The sequence below is a fragment of the Passer domesticus genome, chromosome 2 (genome assembly GCF_036417665.1).
Source record: "Passer domesticus isolate bPasDom1 chromosome 2, bPasDom1.hap1, whole genome shotgun sequence".
Lineage (NCBI taxonomy): Eukaryota > Metazoa > Chordata > Aves > Passeriformes > Passeridae > Passer > Passer domesticus.
In genome coordinates, this window is record NC_087475.1 from 55357333 (window position 1) to 55371419 (window position 14087).

At 35.8% G+C, this 14087-nt stretch overlaps 1 long non-coding RNA gene across 2 annotated transcripts in view; it reads left to right on the forward strand.

Moving 5' to 3' along the window:
- LOC135295430 (uncharacterized) overlaps positions 1–5161 on the forward strand; it is a 28039-nt gene extending 22878 nt beyond the window's left edge. For both annotated transcript variants that reach the window (XR_010357523.1, XR_010357524.1), the window contains 2 exons: positions 3463–3564; positions 5021–5161. This is a non-coding gene — a long non-coding RNA (uncharacterized LOC135295430). The remainder of the gene's footprint in view (positions 1–3462; positions 3565–5020) is intronic.
- Positions 5162–14087: the final 8926 nt, after the last annotated feature.

Genomic DNA, 14087 nt, shown 5'->3' on the forward strand with positions numbered 1-14087 from the left:
CTACTTAATTTTGGTTTGAATTTCTGCCATGTCTTGTGTTCAAACAATGTCTCACTTTCATTGTGGAACTATAACATTTGAATAAATAATTCTGAAATGAAATTTCCTCAGTATTTCCATTTTGCAGAAGATTTTGACAAATAAATTAATTGATTATGATCGACAATATTTAAGTATACAATGAAAGAAATATGTATGTCCATATAGCTAGACCAAATGTACAAGCTAAATCTGTATTACCATTTCCTAGTCACTAGAAACCAAACCTCTATAATGTTCAGTTGCAAGGATAGTTCCCAGCATAGTTTTGCACTCAAGGTGAGGGATTCAGCCTGGCTGGACACCAAAAATAAAACAAAGCCTCCCCCTCCTCAGCTCAGTAGGGGAGAAAATTTACTGTGAAAGACTTGAGGGTTGAGAAAAGGACAGTGAAAGATCACTCAATAAGTCCTGCCTTGCCATGAACTTCATCCTGGGCTTCAGGAATGTGGGATCCCTGCCACAGGAGACAGTCCTCCACAAATGTCTCCATCATGAATCTTTCCCACAGGCTGCAGTTCTTCTCAAACTCCCATGGGGGGCAGACCTTTAGGAACAGGCTGTTCCAGCATGAGTCTCCATGGGGTCACAAGTCTTGCCAGCAAACCTGCTCCAGTATGGCTTTCTCCCTCCAAGAGGCCCCAGGTCTCACCAGGAGCATTGTCCACTATGGGCTTCCCATGGAGTCACAGACAATCCCTTGGGCATCCACCTGCTCCAGCATTGGATCCTCCACAGGCTGCAGGTAGGTCTCTGCACTTGGACCTGCAGAGGCCACAGGGGGACAGTCTGTTTGACCATGGGCTTCACCTTGGGCTGCAGGGGAATCTCAGCTCCAGCAAGTGGATCACATCCTCCTCCTCCTTCTCAACTGACCTGGATGCCTGCAGAGCTGATTCTCTCGTGAATTCTCACTCCTCTCTCAGGCAGTTGCTTGCTCTTTTACACAGAAACTTTTCCTCCTTCTTAACTCTGATATCCCAAAGGTGTTACCACCATCACTGATGGGCTCAGCCTTGGCCAAAGGTGGGCCCATCTTGGCACTGGCTGGCATTGGCTTTGTTGAACATGAAGAAATCTTCAGGCAGCTTCTCACAGAAGCCACCCCTGTAGCCCCCCTCCCACATCAAAACATGCCCATACAAATCAAATACACCAAGTAACACTCTTCAGAATTCCTTCCAAGTGTGTTCTGGGAGATACCATAGAAGAAGGGGAATTCTTAATTAGAATGTGGCCATGCTGTTTGGAGAGTAAGAGAATTTAATAATACGAATGCAAGCTGTTCTATGCCAGCTGGCCTCAAAAGCAAACAACAGTCCTAGACATATTTAATTTACTAGCCTAAATGTGGCTTTTGTGCTCTTCCACAGTGTTCACACAGAGTATATTCCTTAGCAAGGGATATATATATATTTTTCTAATAGGGAAAAAGCCCCAATGTTTAATGACAACTGTATAATGTTGTAGAGCAAAGAAATATCAATATACCTTTCCTCAATTAAGATGATTCAACAACCATGAAAATGAATACTAAGTACAGATGCCCCAAGTGAAGACTGGGATTTTCTTGAGATTTCAACAGGATAATTGCATATTTATTGAAACAGTTATTATTAATTTTTTTATAGGAAATTGTGTTCCATCATTTATTCTTAGTCTAATTAAAGTCTTAACAGTCTAATTAAAACACAAGAAAAAGCTATTATTGGTCTAATTACAATGAGAGTAATATTCATAAATCATTGACACAGAGAAGACATGGGCTTCCTATTATTAACCATTTTTTTTTCTGAGATTGGGCCCATTACTGGTGCACCTCTGAGTCACAGCACCTTCAGGTTCATTCCTACCAAAGTATAGGGTTAGGTAAAAGGGAGTCAACAGCTTCATTAGGTTTTGTCAGGAGAAATATGAAAATTCCACTATTCATAGTGGAAGCTTACTTATTTTGGTTCCACTTGGGACTGTTTTTATGGAGTTTTTATCACAGTTTTCTTGCCCATTCTTTTTTTTTCCCCCCCCCCTTTGGTTTCCATGAAGAAATCATCTGTTTTCACTACTTAGCTGTCATTTATAGCAGCATAAGACTTTGCCAAAATAAAGAGCTAAAGTTGGTTTTTTTGTTGGTTTTTTTTTGTTTTTTTTTTTTTTTTTTTTGTTTTGTTTTGTTTTTTTTTGTTTTGTTTTGTTGTTGTTGTGGTTGTTGTTGTTTAGGAAGTTATTTTTGTCAAAGTGTAGGATTTTCAGACCTTTACCGTAGAGGATAATCTCAGAGTAAAGCCAAACCAAGCTGGGCAATAGTCACCTTCTCCCAGATAATTGCTATAACAGTTAAAACTTGCAGCTCAATCTCAGACACACCAGACAAGTTTTGAGGGCCTTATTTGTCAGGTCAATAACATGACTGCAGCAGGAATAACAACATCATATTTCCTAGCCCCTTAAAATAGGAAAGAAAAAAGCCTTCAGTATACTTTGGGGGCAGGAGTTCAAACCACAATGCTGAAGAGAAAAGTAAGTATCCTGTGGGCTCCAGGGAAAAAGAACAATATAAAAATATTTTTACTTTTATTATTTCTGTTTTCTCTCTCCTCAGTGTCTACAATGTAAAATGAATATGAAAATTTAGTATAAAAATACATCTCAAACTTTCTGATCTTAAATGCAGGGAAATCAATAGCTAATTTTTCATTTACCTTCAAGCGTTTTAAATAAAGGGCTGCACTAACAACAAATAAGGCTTCAACACCGTTTGTGTGATTAACTATAAGTCCATAAACAAGATTGTATTTTGAAACCTCAGAATTATGAGACTATGTGAATTAATAAGCCATGTGTGTCTATGTACTTTCTTTCTGTTCAGAATTAATTTTAAACTTTCTTGCTTCTAAACTCTTTTTCCATTTCCAGGACATCTGGTGCCTAAAAATCACAGCATAACAGCTCCAGACTTTCTCATTTTGTAATTAAAGAAAGCCTGGATTTTTAGGTCTTGCTGTGAAGATCACAGTATGTGTATTTATGAGTCTGGCATATCCCTCTCACTTACTAGCCTGGTTGCAATTTTTTTATCTTCTCATAAGCTCAGAGCTGATAATTCACAGAGTATTTGTGACGCTGTGAAGGGACCTAGTTCCTTCAAAAGCTGACCTTGGAATCAGTTTTGAGGGACAGGATCTAAGACAGAGGGAAGGCAGATTGTGAATCTCAGCAAGATACAGCACATGGATTATCCAAACAATTCACACTGGATCTAAAGTATAGACAACTATGACATCCGACTCAGATTTTCTTTATGGCAAATAGCGAGAATTACACTGTATAAACTTAAGATAGCTTGTGTGCATATTAAATTATATATCTAAAGTAGATTGAAATAATAATGACTGAAAATTTTGTTTCTCTTTGTTTCTTGTTAAGGTCACATAAAGTTACTGACCGAGAGGTAAATGTTTCTTCCTTGGACCACCAGATTCTTGCCAGACTCTGGTGTACCCAAGGATCCCTGAATCCCTATTTTGTGTAAGTATGGTATTGCTAAATTATTTGAGCGACACAACCTGCATTACATGATATTTTCCCAGATATTTCAGTGAATGTAGTGTGTTTCCTGGGCAGTTTAATCCAATTTCCTATTCCTCGTGCCATTTTCTCTTTTGTAAAAGATAAAATTACTTTTTACCTGTAAAACCAGAAGAAAAATTCAAGTTAGATATTTTCATTCCTTATCAATTACTTGAAAATCTTAAAGTTTAATTAAATCTTAAAGATTAATGTTTTTTCCTGCCACACTCCCTTTTAAATGTTCTTCTTGATTTATTAAAAAAAAAACCCACTCAATCATCATCTCCCCACATCAATTCCTCCCACTAGAATGTAAGAACTAAGAACATGTAGCAAAAAAAAAAAAAAAAAAAATTGAATTCAATTTTTTTAACTTCTTCCATCTTTATGTAATCAAAATCTAAGAGGCACTTTGAAAAGCCAATTTAATTCTATTCTCTTTGGGATCATTTTAAGAAATGGTACTGTTTGCCATTAACATTCAAAGCTATGTTTGATTTAGGTTGTCAAAACAATGACAACAGTGACAGAATCTTCAATTTATCTTTCACAAAACTTTTTAAAGTACCCTCTGGAGATTTACAAATGCATTTAGAAACAAAAGTAAGATAGGATTTACCAAGACCCATTAATGTTAATTTTTTAAGTGAAAGTCTCAGCTACTGACGGTTGCACCATGTAGATAAGTGTTTCAGCTTTATAGATGGCGATCATGTTCATCCTGTAGATACAGGAAATAAGGTAATATCATCTGTATGTAATCTGCTGCACTCTAGTAACAATCTCCAAGATGTTAATTCCTAGGAAACTTTTCCAGCAAAGCTCCATTCATTGTCCTAAACTACCACATTCAAAAGGAGGAACAATTCCTTATAATTTATCCCAAAAGAAATTTCTTCAGAAGAACTGTTTTTACATCATGACACAACAGCAAGAAAAGGTTTCCTGCTCCCTTGCTATGCTGACAAGAAAATAAACTTCTGTAGGAAAATAATTTCTTAGCAACTGAAGGGGATAAACATCTGACTCTTTAAGATTTAATATTTTTGGTAGATCAAGCCCAAATAATTCCAAGCATATTTAAATTAAGTTAAAATCCCCACCAGTAGTTTTTCCTCAGATCTTTTATTAAAGTCAACTAATGAATAGCAGTACACCCACCAACAGGCACCAACATTGCTGGCTTAACCATTTGTAAGGAATTAAAGAGATGGAGTTCCCTGTCTCAAACACTGTCAGGTCTACAGAAGGAAATGTGGCAAGATAAGGCACCGCAATGGGAAGTTGAGATAAGCACAGAAGGAAGAACTTTGTGACAGGAAGGAGCTAATTTCAGGCCGGACAGAGATGTGATCTGGTTAGCATATCCTGGTTAATACATACAGACAAAAATTCCCACTGTGGCAAATTGCAGGAAAGGAAAGAAGTGCTCATACACATACCACCCCAAGTTTTGGGAATGGCATCTGTGACTGCTCTGTGGATACCTGGAATGTGGACTGTATAAAGGTGGCACCCCCCAGAAGAATGATTCCAGAACCTCCACCACCAAGAAACCCAGAGTGTAGAAGGACCAATGGGACCAACTATATCCATGAGTGGTGATAAATAAAATCCATGTTATTGACTTCATCATATGGTCTCATTTGTAGCTTAATGCAGACAAATACATCTCTCACTAATTGGATCACAATCCCATTATTGCAGTAATAGCCTTAAACTGCTTCAAAGTGTCAGGAAATAAAAATAAAATTCTAGATAGCTTTTTGTTTTTTGACACATTGAGTATTTTGGGGGCTGAGGACTGCAAAAAGTAAGTCATGCCCAGGTTTTTCATATTAATGCAAATACCTGAGAGTTTTGTGCCATGAAGGGTCTCCCTCTATCGTATTGCTAAGTAATAAGAGAAATACAATATATTTCTACCTGATTTTGATATATGCAGTATTTTTTCTACCAGCATGATTTACTTATCCTCAGCATCATTAGTCTGTCTATCTAAATATTTTTTCCTACACTATAATTATTAAGGTGTAGGAAATAAACATTGTTAAGGGATTTAAAGAAAGTCAGTCCTCTGTGATCCTTTAAAATTTACCAAGAATACAGCTGATTTCAATACCCAGTTTGTTTTAGTGGGGCTTTCAATCTAATGCAGTTACAGAAACTGCTACTTTTTAATTATATTCAAAACGCATATGTGAGACAGGGAATCCAACAGTAACACTGGCACCAAAGTAGTGTAAATTATTTCCTCTGAGTCTTGTAAGAGAACTCCTGTTCAGAATTAGGTATTAAACCTGAGAGGCTTTGTGTGCAAGACATTTAATAAAAAAATTACAGCAATCTAAGGAATTTTTTTTGTAACCAAAGCAAATTTTATTATCTTACACTTCCATTACAGTTGTGGCCAAAATCCTTTTCATGTATTTTAAACTTCTCATAGGATTTATTCTCTTCCCTTATAGAAACAAATTTTCCTTTGAGCATGGAAGAAGACTGGAAAACATAATTAAACCAGACATCTAACTTTACGCACTTGAATATAGGGGAAATAAATGGTATCTGAAATGACTTAAGAATATAGTGTTGATTTTACAGTACTTGTAGAGATACTGAGAGTAAGCAGTCATTAATTCTGGTATGCCATCATTCAGATTACTGATCACTATGATATCCTTGGAAAGATGAAGAAAGGTATAAAATGGCTTATATGAAGGTTGGGAAATGACAAAACCTGTATGATTTTAAAGGCAAAAAATGAAATATGTGATTGTTTTTTTCAGCAATTCTTCTACAGAAATTTGTACAATCATAGAATCATTAAGATTGGAAAAGACTTTCAAGATCATTGAGTTCAACCTTTTGAGGCTTATTAGATAATAGATGTGGGACTAAGGGACATGGCTTACTGGTGGACTTGGATTTTGTCAGGTTTGCAGTTAGACTTAATGATTTAAAAGGTCTTTTCCAACCTAAATGCTTCTGTGATTCCAAACCCAAACAAGGTTAGTTCCATCATTCATCTCATATCACTCCCAGAAGTGTCAAGGCCAGGTTGGATGGGGCTCTAAGAAATCTTGTCTAGTGAAAGATGTTCCTTCACATAGCAGAGGGGTTGGAATTAGAGGGTCTTTAAATCCATTCTAACCCAAACCAATCTATGATTCTGTGATCACATTCATTCATCAATATATGCTTTCCCGACATTAGGAATGTTATAACAAATTTGAGGAAGTTAATAGGGTATAGATATTTCTAAATTACAGGAAGCTATGTTTCTGATTGATCTTTTGTTGCTGAGCATTTTTTGTTATCTTCTCCTCCTCATGGAAGGAGAATGGACTCCAACATAAACATGCAGTAGAAACAGAAGAATGACCTGGAGAGATTTTACATGAGTAGCTATTAGAAAATGAGTTTGAAGACAGAGCACAGATGAATATGGAAACAATGAGACAAATTACCATAACTGATCACATATGTGTGCTGAATTCTCCTCAACAGCAGAGGTTAGTGCAATAATTAAAGTCTTGGTTAAGGTTGCTAAGCCTGTACACATATTCTTGTGTCTGACTAGGGAATGTAGAGAGTGTTGTATCATGCTTTTTGTTTTATTAGTAGGTTTATGGTTTGATTTGTGGTTTGGTGGTTTTCCTTGGTGCTGTTTTCCTTTTGTCTCCTCCTTTTCCCAGTTATTTCGTCAGCTAGTTTCTAGTTTCTATTTCTCCAAACTTTAGCCATTTATCCTCCCTTGGAAGTTTATTGGTTCACTATTGTTATCCCTGCCTAGGTTTTTTACTCCCAACTCTCCTGATTTGTTGAAAGTTGCACCTTTCCCTGACCTTCCCCCCACATATAAGTCTTTGTTTGCCCCTTGATTGGGGTCCCAGGAGTGGAAAAGGGGAAGTTTACCATCAAATAAAGTTTCCCTGGGACCCATGAGTGCTGCCTGTATTTTATATTGCGCCAAAACAATTGACAACTGGGATTCAACAGAGCTCCAGAGGGAACCTGCTGCACCCCCGCCGTGCCATCAGCTAGCTGGGAAAAGAGAAGCAGCAAGAGAGGAGGGTGAAATTACCTACAACCCACTACAGTTTTAATTCTGTTTAAGAAAAGCAAAATAGTTGTATTAAGTAAATCTGAAGGCCCTTTGGACGAGAAACTTTAAAAGGAGTGTCAAAATAAAAGTGGTACAAAAAAAAAAAAATAAATCTTCATAGCTGAGGTTGCCAAGATGACCATTAGTATCACTGTATCTTTGCTTATATATTCTACTTCTCTTTTTCAGGAAACTTTTAGAGAGAGTAAATATATACAGGTTATTTTAGTGTTATTGTTCCCAAATACAATCCAGCAATGCTTCTGGGCATTGGAAAAAACATAAAACCAAAAATGCATGAATTTGTGGGAAGACAAAGCTCCATGGAACATATTTCTGAAATTATTCTAGAGAAATGATAATTTTAAATTGTATTGCTCCTTGTCTGACCTAACTGTGGAAAGTTCAAACAAAATGTAACAGTAACCTCCAATTGAAGTAGAAGGGGAATGTCAGTTATCAATCAAAAAAACAATGAAAAAGAACAACAGAAGTCTAGGGAATAATGTGTCAATAGTTCAGACAGTAATATTTGATTTAATAAGTGCAGGAAGATACCTTACAGCATACAGCAAACAGAGATGATATATGGTGCACCCAAAGCCTTGGAAAAACAACATGACTATATGACTGTCATTTTTTCTATTCATACAAAACAGACAAATAAAACTATTATCTGTCTACTTATCTGTACACATCAGTGTAATTTAAAGAGGTGTTTTTAGTTTTTCTTCTAATTTCTTGCATATGGGTTTTTTTTTTTTGTTTCATTGTTTTTGTTTTTTTTTTAATAATGTGCATCTTATATCCTGAAAGATGACAAAATACAATAGAAGATATTTATTGCTGACTTCAGGGTCATTTTAACCTGAAAACTAGTGCTACCACTAAAAAAAAAGCAAACACAGTGTTGCATCTCTATTCCCTCAGCTTTTCCCCTCCAAGTTTTCTTTTAAAGTGACATATATAGGCTTCTATACACAAAACAGTTTTCAATCTATATAAATTCAGTAAATTTTATTGAATCTTCAAATCTGAAAGAACCATGCTATATGTATCTGTACGACTGAGTTACAATTTTCAAATGTACTCTTACCTTTCATTTTTACTTTAATCTTGAAACAGTTGACTATTTCCCATTATGCTGAATGTATTCTCCTGCTACCAGAGAGGCCTGTGATTACAAGGTATATATCACCGTATAGGAATCCTGACAGTTTGCTTTAGTCTGCAAAACCCCTCACTTCAAGACTTTACCTAATTTGAAACACTACATAATTTGAGATATTTCAGTAATAAAAAACCACTTTGCCTGCATTCTTTTGCATCATTTGTTTTCTATTCTTTCAGTAATGAATTCCGTGAATCCTGGAGTTTGAGGAGGTTTTTTGGGGATTGTTTGTTTGTTTGATTGCTTTTTCTTTTTTGTTGTTTGGGGTTTTTTACTGAAGCTTGTTAATTTATTCAATTCTTTAAAATTAAATATCATTTTTAGCCCTTTTTTTTTTTGTACTTGCATTTTGATATCTGTTTTTGAATGTAACAAGTATTTTATTTGAGAAGATTTTGTTCACCAAAGTTTGTGTCAAAGAAATTGCCCTAAAATCTAATAGGATTTTTTTTTTAACTGAAGACAAATAGCTCATTAAAGTTAGCATAAGAAAACATAAAATCTTTACTTTTTCTTTTTTTTTTCTTAGAAAACATTTGCATATGTTATTAATTATTTTTTCCATTAATTTTTTACATTTTATATGTACACTTGAATCTTTAGACTAGTCTTGATGTTCTGTGGGTGAAGTGAGTATTATCAGAATTAAGACCTGCCAAACAATCTGATGCAGAGCAGGTGAGACTGTTATTTTGACAGTTTGACTATTTATGTGTGTGCTGCACTTGTTACCTTCTGCCTCTGCCAGCCGAAGAGGAGGGGACGCGTCCATCTGTGCCTGTGTCTGGTGTGAGTCCAAATGTGGGGGCTGCTGGGGGCAGAGCCTTGTCTGATTCTGTCTGTGTGACCCATTGTGTGTGTGTTTCTGTCTGTGTGCATGCCTGCATGCTGACACATGTACACACATGTGTTTGTGTGTGTGCCTGTGTGTTTGCACACCAGGCTGGGTTCCAGTAGCACGCCAGAACGGATTCCAGGATGGAGCCACCAGAGAAGGTGGCTGGTCTTGGCATCCCTTCACTATCTCCTCAAATTCATTTCTCAATTTTCTAAGTGAAAGCACTAGAAAAAGAGGGAAGCTATTTGATGTATTGTAAATTTAAAGAGAATCAGGAATATTTGAAATATAAAGGAAAATAGTGATTTCAGAGAAAGATCTGACATTCTTCATCACCTAGCTTAAGCTTGAACTTGAGGTTTAGTAAAATGGATCAAGAATATGCCAAGATTTAACACACCTGCTTTTAGCTGTTGAAAATTACAGTGCTGCAGACAAATCATTGACATCCCTTCCAAAAGTCTGCAAGAAGCATTAGATTTTAAAAATAGAAATAAGTTAAATCTTCAGTTGTCTGCACACAACTAATCAACCACAATTCTTTCTGCAGTCAATACACCACCAGTGAACAATTTACCTTATTTTAAGGGAGGTGTCTAATTTAGGTAGAATGAAGGGCCCCCTGAGGTGCCTATTTCTCTCCAGACAATACAGAAAATGAGAAGAAAACAGCATAAGTTAGATATCTAAGAAGCCACCTAAGCTGTAATACAATCTAGTTGCATAAGGCAAATTGGCTCCTACCTTCAAGTTTTATTCTTTTTAGATTTCTGCAAGTAGAAGAAACACAAAGAATATTAATATACCCCCAAAGCCTCATCCAGTCACAATACTTTTGATAGTTTCTAACCCAGCATTTAACTTGCTGCTGGTTCTAGCAGAACTGTAAAGCTGTGAGAATATCACAGCCTAAATGGGAAATTGCCAAGACATTGATTACCCCTTAAGCTATCACCTACTTTGGTATCCTCTTTTGCTACAGTTGCTCTTTAGTTTTCTCACAGTAATTAATTCCAGTTTAATTACATAAACAAGGAAACAAACAAATAAATCATTTTGGCATGAAAAAGGTAAAAAAAGCTCAATCAACAAGCAAACACCCTCTCCCCCTGCTATGACTCAGGGATGCAAGCTAAAAATTAAATATTAAAATTCTCATTAAAAGAATAAAAAAAAAATTATGAATGTATTTCCATCAGGGATTTAGGAAAAGCTGTCACCAGAATGAAATATTATCACTTGTTCATGATTTCCTGTTCTTCTCCAAATGGTGTATAATATATTCAGTTCTCAAGCAGAAAACATGGAATGTATGGCAATGTTCTATCAAATTGCTTTTTTTTTTTCATTCCACAAAATGCTTTATAATTGTACTTATTTCCTTTAAGACCTAATATTAATTTTGTACAAGTTGCTCATTACTATATCTTAGTATGTGATTTAAATGTTTTTTATAAAAATAAATTTGTTGTATGACAGACTATTTTATCGTGAAAAATAAAATTTTCTTATCACTGACTTAATTAATGCTTGCTTTTGCTATAGCTCTTTCATTATAACAACTACTGATTATGGTGGCAAATATAAGGAAGAGTTGAAAGCAGTTACTATCAAATGTTTAAATTTCTCTTTTTTCTACTATGTTCGGGTAATCACTTATTAAGTAATCACATTGTGTCCTAAGTAAATGTATAAAATTTATGGTTTTCATTTTTTTTCCAAAAATAAGACATACATAGTCTTTTTGGATAGTTAAAGGATTCTTTTCTGTTAAAAGAATGGTCCTGACAAAAACTCTTGACAAGCCCTACTTAATAACACTTCAGAAAATGGCCTTAATTCAAAAAGAGAATAAAATATTAGAGACAAAAAGATATTTGCACAATAAAGAAGCATAATAATATAGAGCAGCTACCTGCAAACCAGGCTGGATTGTGTCTTGTGTCTTGTGTCACTGTCACAGCAAAGCTTTGTGTGACAATCAGAATAAGTACCATCCATGAGTCCTGATCTGAGAAAGACTTAATATATTATTAGTTCTTTGACATCTCAGTAATAGAAGAGACAGGAACAGAGATCCATGGTTTTTTCTACCAGATAGCACTTCTCCTTTTCTATAGAGGTAAGTAGTATTAATTATAGAGGTTAGTATTAATTATAGAATGATGGAATAATTTATGTTGCAAAAAGCCTTTAGATCATTGAGTCTGACCACAAACCTATCACTGCCAAGTCCATAGCTAAACCTTGATAGTAATCACGATTCAACTAAACATCTTTTAATGCCTCCAGAGGTGATGACTTAACTACTTCCATGGGGAGCCTATTCCAATCTTGACAAGCCTTTTGGGGAAGAAAAAAATTCCTAAACCTCCTTCACTCCAGACTAAACAAGAACAGTTCCCTCAGCTGCTCCTCATAACACCTGTATGCTAGACCCTTCACCAGTTCTGTTGTCCTCCTCTGTACACACTTCAGCATCTCAGTGTCTTTCTTGTAGCGAGGAGGCCCAAACAGAACACAAGATATGAGGTGTGGCCTCACCAGTGCAGCAGGACCTGGCACTTTGCCTTATTGAATCTCACACCATTGGGCTCAGCATGCTGATCCGACCTGTCCACCTTTCCTTACTGCCAGGGTGACTGAGCACTGGCACAAGTTGCTCATGGATGATGTAGAGTTTCCTTGCTTAGATGTATTCAAAAGACAACTGGGCACAGTTCTGGGCAACTGGCTCCAGGTGACCCCATCTGAGTATGGTTTTGCATCAGACAATCTCCAGAGGTTCCTTCAAACTTCCGTTGTTCTGAGATAGTGATGTGTAGATCTATCTACACAAATATTCAACAGTTTTTATGTTGGGTGATACCTGAAGTCATATGATATGAATCCAGCATTACTGAATATGCTGTTTTTCCATAAAATTGCATTCTGTGTCATACTATGGTAGAGATTCAGGTGAATATTTAGGTAAGATCAAATTCTATGTCATTGTTACGACAACCTCAATGAAAAGAATATATTTAACAATTACATACTTCATACATATTTACATTACATATTTCATGATTCTATGGCAATGTCAGAATAAGGCATAGTCCATGGATATTTCAGAGATAATGAAGTAGATGTATTTTTCTGTACACCACAGAAATATGCAGATTTTTTTTTCCAGAAAAAAACATATTACATTATTACCCTGACAAATTAGTGAGTGAACTGAAGCAGTTTCACGCATAAAAATAGTGAATTTACAAAGAAACATGAAACATTACAGCAGATTGCTAAGTAATAGATAATTGATGACACCACTGGTTGTTGTGTTGAATATCCATTTTGGCAGTAAAGAAAAATATATATTACAATGCACAGACAGAATGCCAAACCTGTTGGAGTTCAAAGAACATCTGGACAATGCTCATAGTCATAGAATTTAGTTTTTGGTAGTTCTTCAAGGAGCATGGAGTTGGACTCAATATTTATGGTTCCCTTTCAACTTGATATATTCCAGCATTCTATGATTCTAATTTAATTAAAGCATCTTTAATTTCACCATCAGCAATATTTGATTTCGCTGGTCATATTTTTTAAAGTACGAAAGAAAGTTCTTTATACAGTGGATTTAAACCACGATGCAGTTACTGTTGCCTCTCTCTAGAAAGTGGGAGAAACCAGGAATCTGAAACTATGAATAAAATAAAGTGATACTTGGATACATTTTTATACATAAAAATATTTTTAATAGCTGAGTGATTAACTTCAGACCTTTATATGCAAATTATTATGCTGTTAGTTTTGCTTAGACATTTCAATCTAATTTTTTAAAAGCCCAAACATTTATTATTTAAGAGTTTAATATTTTACAATACAGTAAGTGTCCTAACAAAGAATATGGAAAAATTATCGTTATCTTAAAGTTGTATCTGGGAAAAGTTAGCTTTTCTATTTCTTCTATTGTAATCTAAAATTATTCACATATTTAATTTGAAACTCTTAGGAGTTTGCCTAGCCCATAGCCCAGTAGATGCAAGGTTGCTTTGACTGTGTTTTTACAGGTGTCATGAAAAACCAGGCAGAGCATGTGTACCAGGTAGATGTGTCCATACTCATAGGCACAATGTACATACATGTCTGGCTACACACAGGCAGAAGACATTACCTTACAAGCACCCACACAATTACCAACAGCACTCACATGAATGTGAGTGGCACTGATGGCTCTGTCCTGTTCCTTATCTCTAGTCGATCAGGAGTGAAGTCTGCTAGTGGAACTTAGGTAAATATGTACAAGAAAAATATTAATTGCTCCAGTAACTGGCCAGTAGCTAGCCTCAGACCCCCAACCTCTCCAGGCACTGGCACTTGGA